This window comes from Sciurus carolinensis, chromosome 1 (genome assembly GCF_902686445.1).
Source record: "Sciurus carolinensis chromosome 1, mSciCar1.2, whole genome shotgun sequence".
Taxonomy (NCBI): domain Eukaryota; kingdom Metazoa; phylum Chordata; class Mammalia; order Rodentia; family Sciuridae; genus Sciurus; species Sciurus carolinensis.
In genome coordinates this window covers 114,235,511-114,248,472 of record NC_062213.1, presented here as the reverse complement: position 1 = coordinate 114,248,472, position 12,962 = coordinate 114,235,511, and positions in this window count along the sequence as shown.

Genomic DNA, 12,962 nt, shown 5'->3' with positions numbered 1-12,962 from the left:
CTTGGGGCTAAAAAGACTCCACAGGGAAAATGTCATCAAAGCTGATGTCAGAAGTCGCTCCTGCAAGGAAGTTAAGTTGATGGACTCAGGGCACCACACAGTGGGTGGTTAGAGCAAGGTGGCTACAGAAAATATTACGATAAAAGGAAGGGGATATATGCAACATTATGAAGCAAAGTGTTTGGCATATTCCAGGAACTTTAGTTCATTATCATTACAAGGAGTGTAAAAGAAAATATATGGTAACTGATGCATGAAGGAGAAAATTTTTTAGAGGACTTCATTTCCATTTGATTCTTTCAGCTTCTAACCCTAAGGAACCCATTCAAACTCTCTATTATTCTCACTACTCAGCAGTTGAGTTTGAAGTTATCTTGAGTGATGAAATAGGTTAAATAAAATCCTAGACACTCAGCCACGTTCACCTGAGATTTTTCCTCTAGGATTAATATGAGCTGTTTTATTGATTAACCTAACAAATAAATACCTTAATTTTAAGTATGTCCACACATACAACTAAACATAATCCTCCTCAAACAACAAAAATATTCAAATGAATTTGGAACTCCATGTATAAATATATCCAATAAGAAGAAACTTAATCTTAAATAGTTGAAAACTTGAATCCTTTTTGTCAGTTGTTTAAATACTTCTAATTTATAGTTAGAGAACTTCAATTTCAATCTTCATTAACAAGCACAGGGCAATAAAGATGGATCACTATATTAATAAAACAAAATTATTATGTGTTATTTATACAGGACAGCAATAAAATGTGACTGAGAAGATTAAGCATTCAAGCATGCTGTAATTCATGTCAAAGTAATGCCCTACTTTGAAATCAGATTCTGGTTTAAACAATGATGTAGGAAAAATATTCAAAACAGCAAAAGGGAATGGCTAAGTAAAAAAAAAATCAAACTTCTTGTAGAACATTGAAACATTCTAAACCGATTTTTTTTTTTTAAATCACTTAAGGAATATAATCTGGAAGAAAAGAAGGTTAATAATGGCTCATTCTCCCTTCCTCTCTTAATCTACCATATTTAGCCAGTGTCATTTAAAAACCTTCATTCATAAGAGCAAGCAAGGTAAAGTGTTCCACATGTTCACAGAGCACTCTATGATGCTTTGTCTGACCCTGACAATCTGCGTCACTAAATAGAGAACACAAAGAAAACAATATATTTAGAGATACACAGTTCTTAAAGGAAGAATTTCTACAATCAAAAGATGACTTAAAAAAACAAAGCCCCAAAAACCTAGTGCTGGCGACAGACTGAACCCTTATTCCTATTGCATTTATCTTTACTAACACTGTAAAGTACCTCCTTGAAATAAAATTTTGAGAGTACCTCAACAATAGGGTTCATTGCAATTTTTCTGAACTCTAATTTTTTAAAAAGTGCATTAAGGCTATAATTTTTATTCTGGGTTCCCACCAAGAGGTTTGCAGCAATATATTAGAGGAAAGAGAGCAATGGATATAAATCTGTTGCATCACCCTGGAGAATCAATTTCACCAGAATAATTATGGGAAAAGTTTCTATTTTTTTTTTTTTTTTTCATTTAAGAGGTTTTGTCACACCCACATACAACCAAAATTAGTTTTTGGGTACAAGCCTAGAAAGTAGAACATTTTATAGGCAGTAAGTGACTGTCAATTTTTTTTTTTTTTTACTTTTGTGTTGTGAATAAATTCATGGTACCAACACTAGAGTTGAATTAAAGGAATGAGTTTTCAATGAAAGGCATGGGTTATGATGTTGTCATAGTCTTTAAACTGGCATTTTATCAGAGTGTATATATATCATAAATATATATATACATAAATATATATCACACATACACATAAATCATTGACTGACCAAAATTATTTCAATCTCCTTGCCACAATCTTTCCATATACATATGTACATACATATATATATACACACATATATATATATATATTTTTTTTTAATACATGAATTCACTGGAGTCACAAAAATTGTTACCCCAAAGTAATGGCACTTACAATATTCTGATCCCAGAAAGAAGTCTCAGATCTAAGATCTCTCTTACCTTTCTTTTCCTATGCATCCCCTAGTCTCTACAGCATCTTTGATCCCCTTTCTCTGTCTAGAAGAAGTTCCCCTCTGAGAAAGAATGTGATTGACTTCAATCCCCTGCCCAGGAATTTCTTCAAAAAAAAAAAACAAAGATCAGCTACCTCTATTTCACTGAGGGAAGCTCTGAAAGCTACCTGGAAGATTTTATCTGCATAGTGTATTGATAGCTTTTGTTCACAATGAAGTTCTACCCACTATCTTCCAGAAACTTTCAGCTACCTCCCCCAGGGCTAACAGGAACTTTGTCCCTTGTCTGCTGTTTTAGGGACAAAATAGAAATCCCAAAGGCACACCCTCAGAGACCCACCTCCTCTAGCCACACCCTACCTACACAGTTGCCACCCACTGGATTTAATTCACTGATTAGGTTGCAACTCTTATAATCTAATCATTTTACCTTTGAAAATTGTCCCAAAAATGTGCTTTTGAGGATACCTCATATCTAAACTGTAACACCTGCTCCTAGGGCTCATTTCTTCTAAAAGTTATTTACAACCACTCTAAAATGGTCTACAATTTCTGTTCCGTTTCCCTCTCCCCAATAAAGAGGGTATTTGAGCTTTAACCATTGGACATTTTTTTTTTTTGAGTTTAATGTTTCGTATGGCTCAAATGTACATTAAGTAAATTTGTCACTGGTGGTGTTGCTCAGTGGTAGAGCACTTGTGTAGCATGTGTGAAGCCCTGAGATTCATTCCACCACTGCAAAAAATAAATAAATAAATAAAATAATGAAATAAAAATAAGTAATTTTTTTTTCCTGGCAATTTGTGTATTGTCAGTTCATTTCAACAAAACTTTAGTGGATGTATTACAGGTAACCGACCTCCCTTGTAGCTGAGGTAATCATGTGGACCCCATCTTCAAACCCTGATGCTTACAATCGCATCAAAAATATTTCAGACATGTCAATCAGTGTAACAGGTACGATGCATAGGAAAGTAAAGAAGGGGACACTCTCAAGGGAGAGAATGGGTGCTCTCATAGAGAAGCACAGTGCATCCCTCCTATACTCGTTTTATCCGGTGTCTCAGAGAGGTTTCCAGAGAGTTCCACATAGGTCAACCTCTTGACTTTGACTGATAGCAGGATGACATCAGACTTTTAAGTCCCCATTGCACATGACAACTCCGGTCATTTTGGCCCATGCTGACTGGTTCTAATTTGAACCTGTTCTTACAGATTATATGGATAGAAGGAATTATCCTTTTCTCCTTGAGTTCTGGAATCTGGTCTGTGTAAGGGTCACAAAAGTGCCCCACTTCAGGGGAACTTGTGTTCTTTCTATCAGCATTCTGGGCCTGCATTTCTCCTGCAGATAACAAGTTGTTTGCTGTGGAATGAAACATATCCTGTCGACTTAAGCCAGGCAAGCTGCCCATAAATTGCTTTTTAATAAAAAAGCATGGTGGGGGTCAGCACAGTGGGCCCAGTTTATAGAGCGATTGCCTTAACCTCTTGTTCCCATTACTTACATTTCTATTAGGTGGAGGAAACATTTACTTTTGTCTCTACAAGTTCCAATGCCCAGTATAGTAGAAAAACAAATATTGGAGTTTGAGAATATGTGTGATTTTAGTATCATATTTCTTTTGCATTTTAAATCATTAATGATTTAATTTTTTTCCAAATGAATAAAGATTTAAGTTCTAAGAAAGAAAGTTTGAAGAAAATTCTGAATGTCAAGTTTTCTCATATTTGTAAAATGTGAATAATAGTTACACTGTAATTTAATAAGGTAAAATGCACATGTAAGTACTTTTAAATCTGTAGAACACTATATGAATGTCAAATATTCTTATTTCCATTATATAGTCACATTCATTTCTTCAAATGATTTCCCCCACATGTGGAAAAATATAAAACTATAAAATAATTTGTGAAATTTTAACTAATATATCCTAAAAACATTAAGGCAAAGAGCATGAGTGAGTTAACCATTATTAACAGTGACATAGCGATTATTATTTTTTAAAAAGGCAACTTTGTTGAATATTGTATCTGTCGGACTCCAATCAGAGGATATAGTCACACCAATTATTTTAACAGAATTATTGAAAGTGTAGAATGTAAATATTAAGATGTCAGAAAGGTAGAGGTAAGGTATCATAAAAGCAGCTCTCTTAAAAAGAGAATAGACAGAAATAATTTAAACTCAGATATTAGAGGTAAAACACATATAGCTGACATTCAGTTCTCCCAAGGTAAGTAGCTGCATAATGGTGCTGGAATCTCCAAGCCCAGGAATGGGGAAGGAGAGATGCTGTGTTCAGGCCTCTGAGAAGAGAAGGCAAAGCTCTTCCCCAGCACTTCCAGTCCCTTTTCCATTCCATGCGCTCTGCCTAACACAGGCCCAACAGAGCAGAAACTTGTCCAGGAATCCAACAGCAGAGTACCAAAATAAGTAGAAAAGGGTGGATTTGAAACTGGTTCAAATGAACAAATGAAAGAGTAAAGGGAACAAGACAAGAAATAATGAAGAAATGGATTACTCGTCTAGACATTGGCTCATCAGAGAAGAATCAAAATTGTTTGCCATCTAGGCTCTCTATAGTGTATTCTTATGCCTTTATTCCCCAGAACTAAATATAAGCTGAAATTTATTAATTATATCATATTTAAGTGCACTAAGGAAGTTTCATATTTGGAGGAATTTGAAGGCAAATTGTTTGCAAGACAAACACTTGTTAATTTTAATGGTTTATAACTTGCAATTTTCTTATACTTGGTTTGCTTAAACAAATTAGATCTAATTGAAAAATATGGGTTCATGAAACATCCATAATTATAAAACCTCTATGATCTACTTGACACCGAGGGGACTTCTCATTATATAATTTTGTGGCATATTGAGTTGTCCCCATATTAGGTCCAAGCATAATGATGCATTAACACAAAATTTAGTGTTTGCTCACTCAACCCTGACCCTAGAAGAAAGTACAAAAGGGAACGGGTTGTGGGGGAGTATTCTGATTATCTCATTTTCTTACTACTTATTATCCTGTTCCCTCATTCCCATCACCAGTAGAAGTCATAAAATCATGACACCAGACAAATATGACTGTATTAACCTGCTTCTTATTACTAGAATGAAATACTTGAGGCAATTAACTTATAAAGAGAAAAAGTTTACTTTGTATCATGACTTTGGAGAATACATTTTAAGATTAGGTGGCCTCTTTATTTGGGGCCTTTTGCTGGCAGAGCAAATTTCTTAGCTCATGAGCCAGGAAACAAAAAAAGATATAGGAAGATACCTGGGTGATGACACACTCCCCTCTGAGGACAAACCTTGAATCACCTAAGGACCTCTCACAATACTCTATCATCTTAAGGTCCATAGTACCTCATAATAGTGCCACCCTCAGGATCTGACTTTAACAGGTAGCCTTTGGGAAATGCTACCTATAATCAAATCAGAGAAACAACCCTAGTCATGGAACAACAAGCCCAGCTAGAAAGGAAGGAAAATAACTAATCAAGGCAAAATATGAAGCCCCTAAGCATTTATTTTGCTATTCTCCACTCTTTCCACAAACAAAGGCTAAGGCATTATACCCTTAAAACCCTTGGAGAATATAATTCCTGGGACAGAACTATGAGAAATATAGAGTAATTAAACAAGAACTAGCAACCTATGCTGTAGCCCCTTCTTGTCCCACACTAAATTCACCAAGGAGTATGTAAGTGAGGGCCTGAGTTTCAGCTTTTCAGCCTGATTAAACGTAGCAACCCAACATAGCCAATATTTTTACAGAGAAAGAAAAAACTGAGAAAGGCAAAAAGCACAACGAAAATGCAATACATCAGTCTATACTACATAGAATCTAGACAGAATATAGCAAAAATATTAAGAAAAATAAAGACAGTAAGGACATCTTAAGGTTTTTTTCAGAAAGAGTATATAAAAATATAAAGAAAAATTAGATTGACAACAGATACATCAACAGACTAACTGCAAAGGAAAGAGTAATATTTGGAGGAGAGGAACTTTGAACTCTGGACATTATATCTAGATTGCTTCCTATTCAAGTATGCTGCTACATAGATAGATTCAAGAATACAGAAAAAAAAGAAACATCATTACCCTATGTAAACGTAAATAAATAAATAAATAAATAAATAAATAAAAAGAAAATAGGAAAAAAAAAAAAAAAAGAATACAGAACTTTAAAATGTTTTACATACAGTGACCATCCTTTAAAGTATGGTTCGAAAAACAGAAAAAAAAAAACAAACCAGTTTTTCTAAGGGAGTATAAATAATTTACTAAAATATGCCATTATTTTATAAATCAGTCAAAACATCACCACTGAAGTAAATCCAAACAATACTGGACCAAAATAGCTATAATAGGAATAATGGAGGTGGTGATGGAAGATGGGTACACTGCAGAAAATGAGAAGAAAACAAGGAAACACAGTAAGTCTTAATTGGGTCAAAGATACACTGTTAAATTTAGGAATTGAAAAGGAAATTATATATACATATATTACATAAAATATATAAATATAATGTACTTAATTTATATATACACATATACATACACATATGCTTATTTTATGTAAGAATATAATTAGAATGTGTGGCATTAATGGAAGCAAAAAACAGTAGAAAATATGTAGGAAAGAGTAAAAAAATAGTACATGGCAAGAGAGCAGAATTTAACAGTAATTAAAATAAAATTAAAATTTTAAATTCATCAATTAAAGCCAAAATATCATATAGAAAAATAAAGATAACATTCTACTATACATTGTATATGTTATAGATAAAAAATTAAGATGTTATAAAAGGTTAAAATTAAAGGCAAGGTAAAATATATACCACATAGTTATGAATCAAAGATGATAATAATTTTAATATCAGAAAAATAAATACAATTTTGAAGTATACATCCACCTGAACACACACAAGAAGAAGAAGATACTAACAGAAGAAAAGTAGGCTGATGCAATATGGAACTCATACATACTTATAAGCCCAACAACAAGGAGCCAAAGAATATCCAAAGTGAAACTTAAAAAACCATAATGAGAAATTAAAAATCATAAGCTGCTTAGTTTAAGAAAATTTTGTTTTCTCTTGTTTTGCTTTCATGATGAAAAAAATCAAAGTGATCTTTAAAGAAATAAATAAAAGGTAGATTAAATATTCAGATGTGGAAAAATAAAAATAACAGAAGAAATTTTGGGATAAGTCTCTAATCTTCCAAAGGAAAAGTAAACTTTTCAATCTAAAAGAACTCACAAATTATACAAAAACAATAGCAAAGACATATTTGACTACATCAAAATAAAACTTGTGTTTATTAAGTACTGTGAATGAATGATATACTGGGAGAGCTATAATTATAGTCTAAAACTAAAAGGAGTAATATCTGGAATCTCAATGAAAGTCAAAAAGTAAACATTGAGAAGCTTACCAAAATCCAATATAAAAGTGGACAAAAAATAGGAATAGGTCAATTTTAATGGTTAGCAATGAAGACAAATTAAAATACACATGAGATACAGGTTGTATCCAATAAACTATATGTGTATATATATATGTGTGTGTGTGTGCGTGTATATTCATGTATTTATTTGTATATATATATATATATATATATATATATATATATATATATTCATTCCACTAAGTGTGTGTGTATATATAAATATGGAAAGACAGATGGACACTTAATATAGTACTGGTAGAAATATACAGGTAAATTCTTTCTGGAAATAAATCTGACAAAACCTAATAAAACAAAATTAAATATAGCATATACAGACCATCACTAATTCCACTCCCAGAGTAGTTAGCACAGAACTTTATTGATATATGCTACAAACTTTATAATACCTAAATACAGTAATATATGAAGCAACTTAAATATCTTTAAAATATAGTTTAGAATTTTTGATAAAGTAAGATGATTAGATCTGTTGTTACTTTAAAACTCAAGCACACAAAACAACACTAATGGTAAGCACATATAGAAGGAAACAACAGGATATTTTTCAATCTCCTTAGAAAATATGCCTATGGGAAAGGAGAGTAAAGGGAATGAAATTGGTGAAGTGAGGAGCAAAAGAAAAGAAAAACAAAAACAAAAAACCAGAGAGTCCTGGCATGCCAACAGAGTGAACAGACCAATCTGTACACTTTTTTTGAGTCTCTGTACATGTTTCCTCACCTTTTAACAGACAGTCCAGAAAAATTTGTCTTTGTAGAGTTTGGGTCACATGTTCTCATACATAGCTGGTGAAATAAAACATGAAAGCATTTGGAAAATAATTTCAATTACTAAATACCTTCTGAAACTTCAAACATGACAAATGCAATCTCATTAATGTTATATGAATATAATAAAAACTTAAGCTGAACTAGACTGAGCTCAGCAGTGGAATCTGCAACATTCCTAGTGTAACTCTGGAGACCCTAGGCATCTAGATATAGATCTCTGGAAACCTCTACATAGATTGTAGAATGCAGATTTAATAAATCCAGAGAGAGAGAGAAAAAAATTTAAAAAAAATGAATATGCAAACCAAGCTTTTAAAACATGTGAAGAAAGCCAAAAAGTCAATAAGATGAATAGTAAATAAAATGAATACAATAAAAATTAAGGAAATCTCAACAATGAGCATATTTAGAATATAACACAGACATATAATTGTTGATATTTTATTCCTTCCCCATCCCTCAAGTACTCCAATTCTTTACTCTATTACATTCAAACTACAGGGGTATTTATTTAGATGTCTAGGATCTCCAGGTCAGAATCAACCAAATAGCTGCTACCCAGAGTGTTACTGGGCATGTTGCAGTATCACAGTGGCTTACTTTGGAGATAAATAAATATATATATATTATTATATATATTAAAGTTATTATATATATATAATATATATATTATTATATGTATATTAAAGTTATTGTATCATTTTATATGTAAAAAAATTGAAATATATGAATATATGGTACAAAGGAAATTTATGAAATTTGCACTCAGTACACAAGTTCCCTCCATAAATCTCTGGCTTAAATACTTCTGCAACCTCTAACTCAGTCTTTTTCTCTTATCCTCTTTCTCTTTCTCTTCCTCCCTCCCTCCCTCCCTTCCTTCCTTTCTTTCTTTCTTCCTTCCTTCCTTCCCTCCTTCTTTCCTTCCTCTTTCTTTCTTTTCTTTCTTTCTCTTTCCATCACTCATTAATCTCCATGTAGAGATTTGAACTCAAATCCACCTCCTGTGGCTTTTGTTTCTTCAAAAAAAAACTAAACCACATGACTTACACATTATACTTCTTTAAACCCTTTAAAACAAATACCTCTTCTTTGTCATCTTTTCTACTAAGTAAATGTCCCTATCTCATAGGTTTTCCTTAACAGGCATAGATGTCAGAGACTTCTTTTATTACATTTACCCATTTTTCTGAAGTGTTTAGTTTGGAAATCTGCTATTTTTCATATTTTTTTCATTTTAAATTTTTATTCATTTTAACTGATACATATAAAGTGAAAGTTTTATGTATTAATGGAGTACCATTTATATGTTCAACCATGCATATGTTGCATACTATTTGAATCAGGTTAAACATATTGATCTAAAACATTTGTCATTTCTTTATGGTAAAAACTTTCAAAATCCTTTCTTCTAGCTTTTTGAAAAGTACATTTTTGTTATCTATAGTCACCGCACTGCAAAATAATACCCAGAACTGCTTCCTTTTATGTAATTATAACTTAGTACCCATTGGCCAACTTTTCCCCAGCTCCTCCAACCTTCCCCAACCTCTGGTAACCACCATTCCACTCTCAATTCTATAACATAGACATTGATTCCACACATGAACGATACTACAAAGTATTTATGTGAAAGAGATCATGAAGTATTTATCTCTTATTTCACATAACATATTTATCTCCATTTCCATCCATGTTGTTGCAAGTGACAGGATTTCATTCATTTTTTGGCTAAATAGTATGTCATTGTGCGTATCACAACATTTTCTTTATTCATCAGTAGACGGACAGATAGGTTGCTTCCGTTCCTGGTTACGTAGATAGTGCTGTAGTGAACATGGGACTGCAGAGGTCTCCTCAACATAGTAATTTCACTGCTTTTGGGCATATACTTAGTCATGGGATTACTGAATCTTCTGCTAATCCTATTTTTAATTTTTAAGGTATATCTATACTGTTTTCCATAATGACCATCTTAACTTACATTCCTACCACAATCTGTAAGTGTTCCCTTTTCTCTACAGTCTCGTCCGCATGTATTAGCTTCAGTATTTTTGATAACAACCATTTTTACTGGGATGAGATGATATCTCACTATAGTTTTGATTTATATCTCCCTAAAGATTAATGATGTTCAGCAATTTTTCATGTACTTATTGGTAATTTTTATGTATTCTTTGGAGAAATATCTATTTAGATCTGTCAGTCTTTGTTACATCAGGTTATTTGGGTATTTTTGCTATTGAGTTTTTGAACTTCCTTATATATTTTGGTTATCAACTCCTTGTCAGATTAATACATTGCAAATTCTCCCCTTCTGTTGGTTTTCTCTACATTCTGTTGTGGAGAAACTTTTTAATTTGATATAATCTTATCTATTTTTTTTTTTTCCTTCTGTTTCCTATGGTTTGGAGATCCTGTCCAAAAAAAAAAAAAAAAAGCTTGTCCTTGTCCACCCCACAGTCCTGAAGCATCAGAAGTATTTTCCCTATGCTTTCCTCTAGTCATTTCATAGTTTCAGGTCTCACATTTAACTCTTAATCCATTTTGAGTGGATCCTTGTGACTTGTGAGAGATAGGGGTCTAGCTTCAGTCTTCTGCATAGGGATATAAAACTTTACCAACACCATATATTAAAAAGGTGTCATTTCTCTAGTATGTGTTCTTGTCACCTTTGACAAAAGTCAGTTGGCTATATATGCATGTTTTTTTCCTAGGAGTACAGAATACAACTTTTTTATTGTTGGTGAAAGTACATAAATTAATCTTAAGCCTGAGACCAAAACAAAATCCACTCTTGTTATTCATTTTCTTTCAGAATAATTTAAAGAAATATCAGGAGATATATAGTCCTAAAATCAGAACAAAGAAGTTTGAGTATGGTTTAAAAAAATATACTATGCTTAGCTAGAAGTCTGATATAAAATCCAACCCTGCTCTTCATAGGCTGTAGGATTGCAAGGGCAAGATATTTGACCCTTAAGAGACTTGATTCACTCAGTTTGAATATGAGGGAACAAATGTTTTCTTTCTGTAATTATTCATGATATAAAGAGTTATGTAAATAAACTCGAGGAGTGCAGTTCAAAATGTTTTTGAAATGATGGTGGAATGAATATATATATATATATATGAAGAAAGTGCTACCAAACTGAATCATGTTTTAACAAAATAAATATTTAAGTATAATTCTTCCAAAAGAGTGCATTATATTCATCCAATTGCAGAGATTATTTTTGAAAAGACATGTCTCAGCACAGTCATTTTTTAATCTAGCTCATTTGGATTAACTCTGAAAGCAGGGGAAACAAATCTCTGCTTCAGTATTACTTTTCCATGGTACGCTACCCAGTTCTCATGTTCCTTTATGATATATTTAATTGAATGGGACTCAGTGATGGAAGGGATGCAATATTTTGTAAACATGGTTGACAGTTTGCAATTGATGGGGAGTGTCCCTCAATAAAGGAGAAATTCAGTACTGGAAATCAATAGAATAAAATTGTGAGAAGCATGAAAACTTCACTTATAAAAAGGAATAGCTGATTTTTATTGGAATTGGAAGAAAAATTGCTATTCTAGATATGGAAGTGTCAGGTAGTATCTTGATCCATCATAGTACTCTGAAAGTGATCTTTTACACTGTAAATTTGTATAGACAGACAGACAGACACACACACACACACACACACACACACCATGAATATATTCAGGAATGCAATAAGGCACAGCAAAAATGGGCATTGGCACCTCTGGAATTCTGGGAAGAAAACAACTGTTGTTCAAATGTTACAACCTGGAAACTGTGCTTGAATGATTTAATTAACAGTCAGTGTTCTGACTCTAGAAACAGGTGATTACTGGCTCACACAAGAAGGCAGTGACGGATTTGACATTGTCAGGTCAAAGAAAAATCTCAAAGTCCCAGTGTCTTCAGTGAGCTGAATTTGATCATTTCCTCAAGGACAGAAACTTGTTGATAAAGGAGAGGGATACTTTCTCAGTCATTGGAGTGCCTCCAAATACTGATCCCATACTCAGCCTTAGAAAGGATGGCAGCTGTTCCCTGCCTTTTCAGAAACGGGGGAAAAAAAAGAAAAGAAAAAGAAAAAATGGCCCCAATAGCCACGATAACTGTCACTGCCAGAGATGGGAACTGGAAACTTGGAGATTTTGAAATGGGATGAATAGTGTTGGCGCTACAATAAAGATGTAGAGAATTAATAATGTACCAGGTAATGTTCTACTTTCTCTAGATCTCCCTAGTTTTCCAAAAGCAGCTGAGATTAATTAAATGAAGCCAAGTATTTCAACTGACAAATAAAATGGATAGATCTGGCTATGAACTCTTTTCCCTGCTTGACATGATGAATACTGTATTATACTACAGAAGGCCACTTGGTAAGTGGTCAAACCATGACTTACTTGGCCTTTAGGAAAGGATGTTTGTCACTTTGCTGGGATGCATTTAAAGCTTGACCGCACGGTGTTGAGTTGGGCTTTGATCATGTCCTGGTTAAAACTGACTGATGAAGCATAGTGAAATATTCTTATCCAGCATGTATTTAACCCTGCTGTCCTCAACACTGAGACAAGATGTTACACACCTTGCTCAGCTTC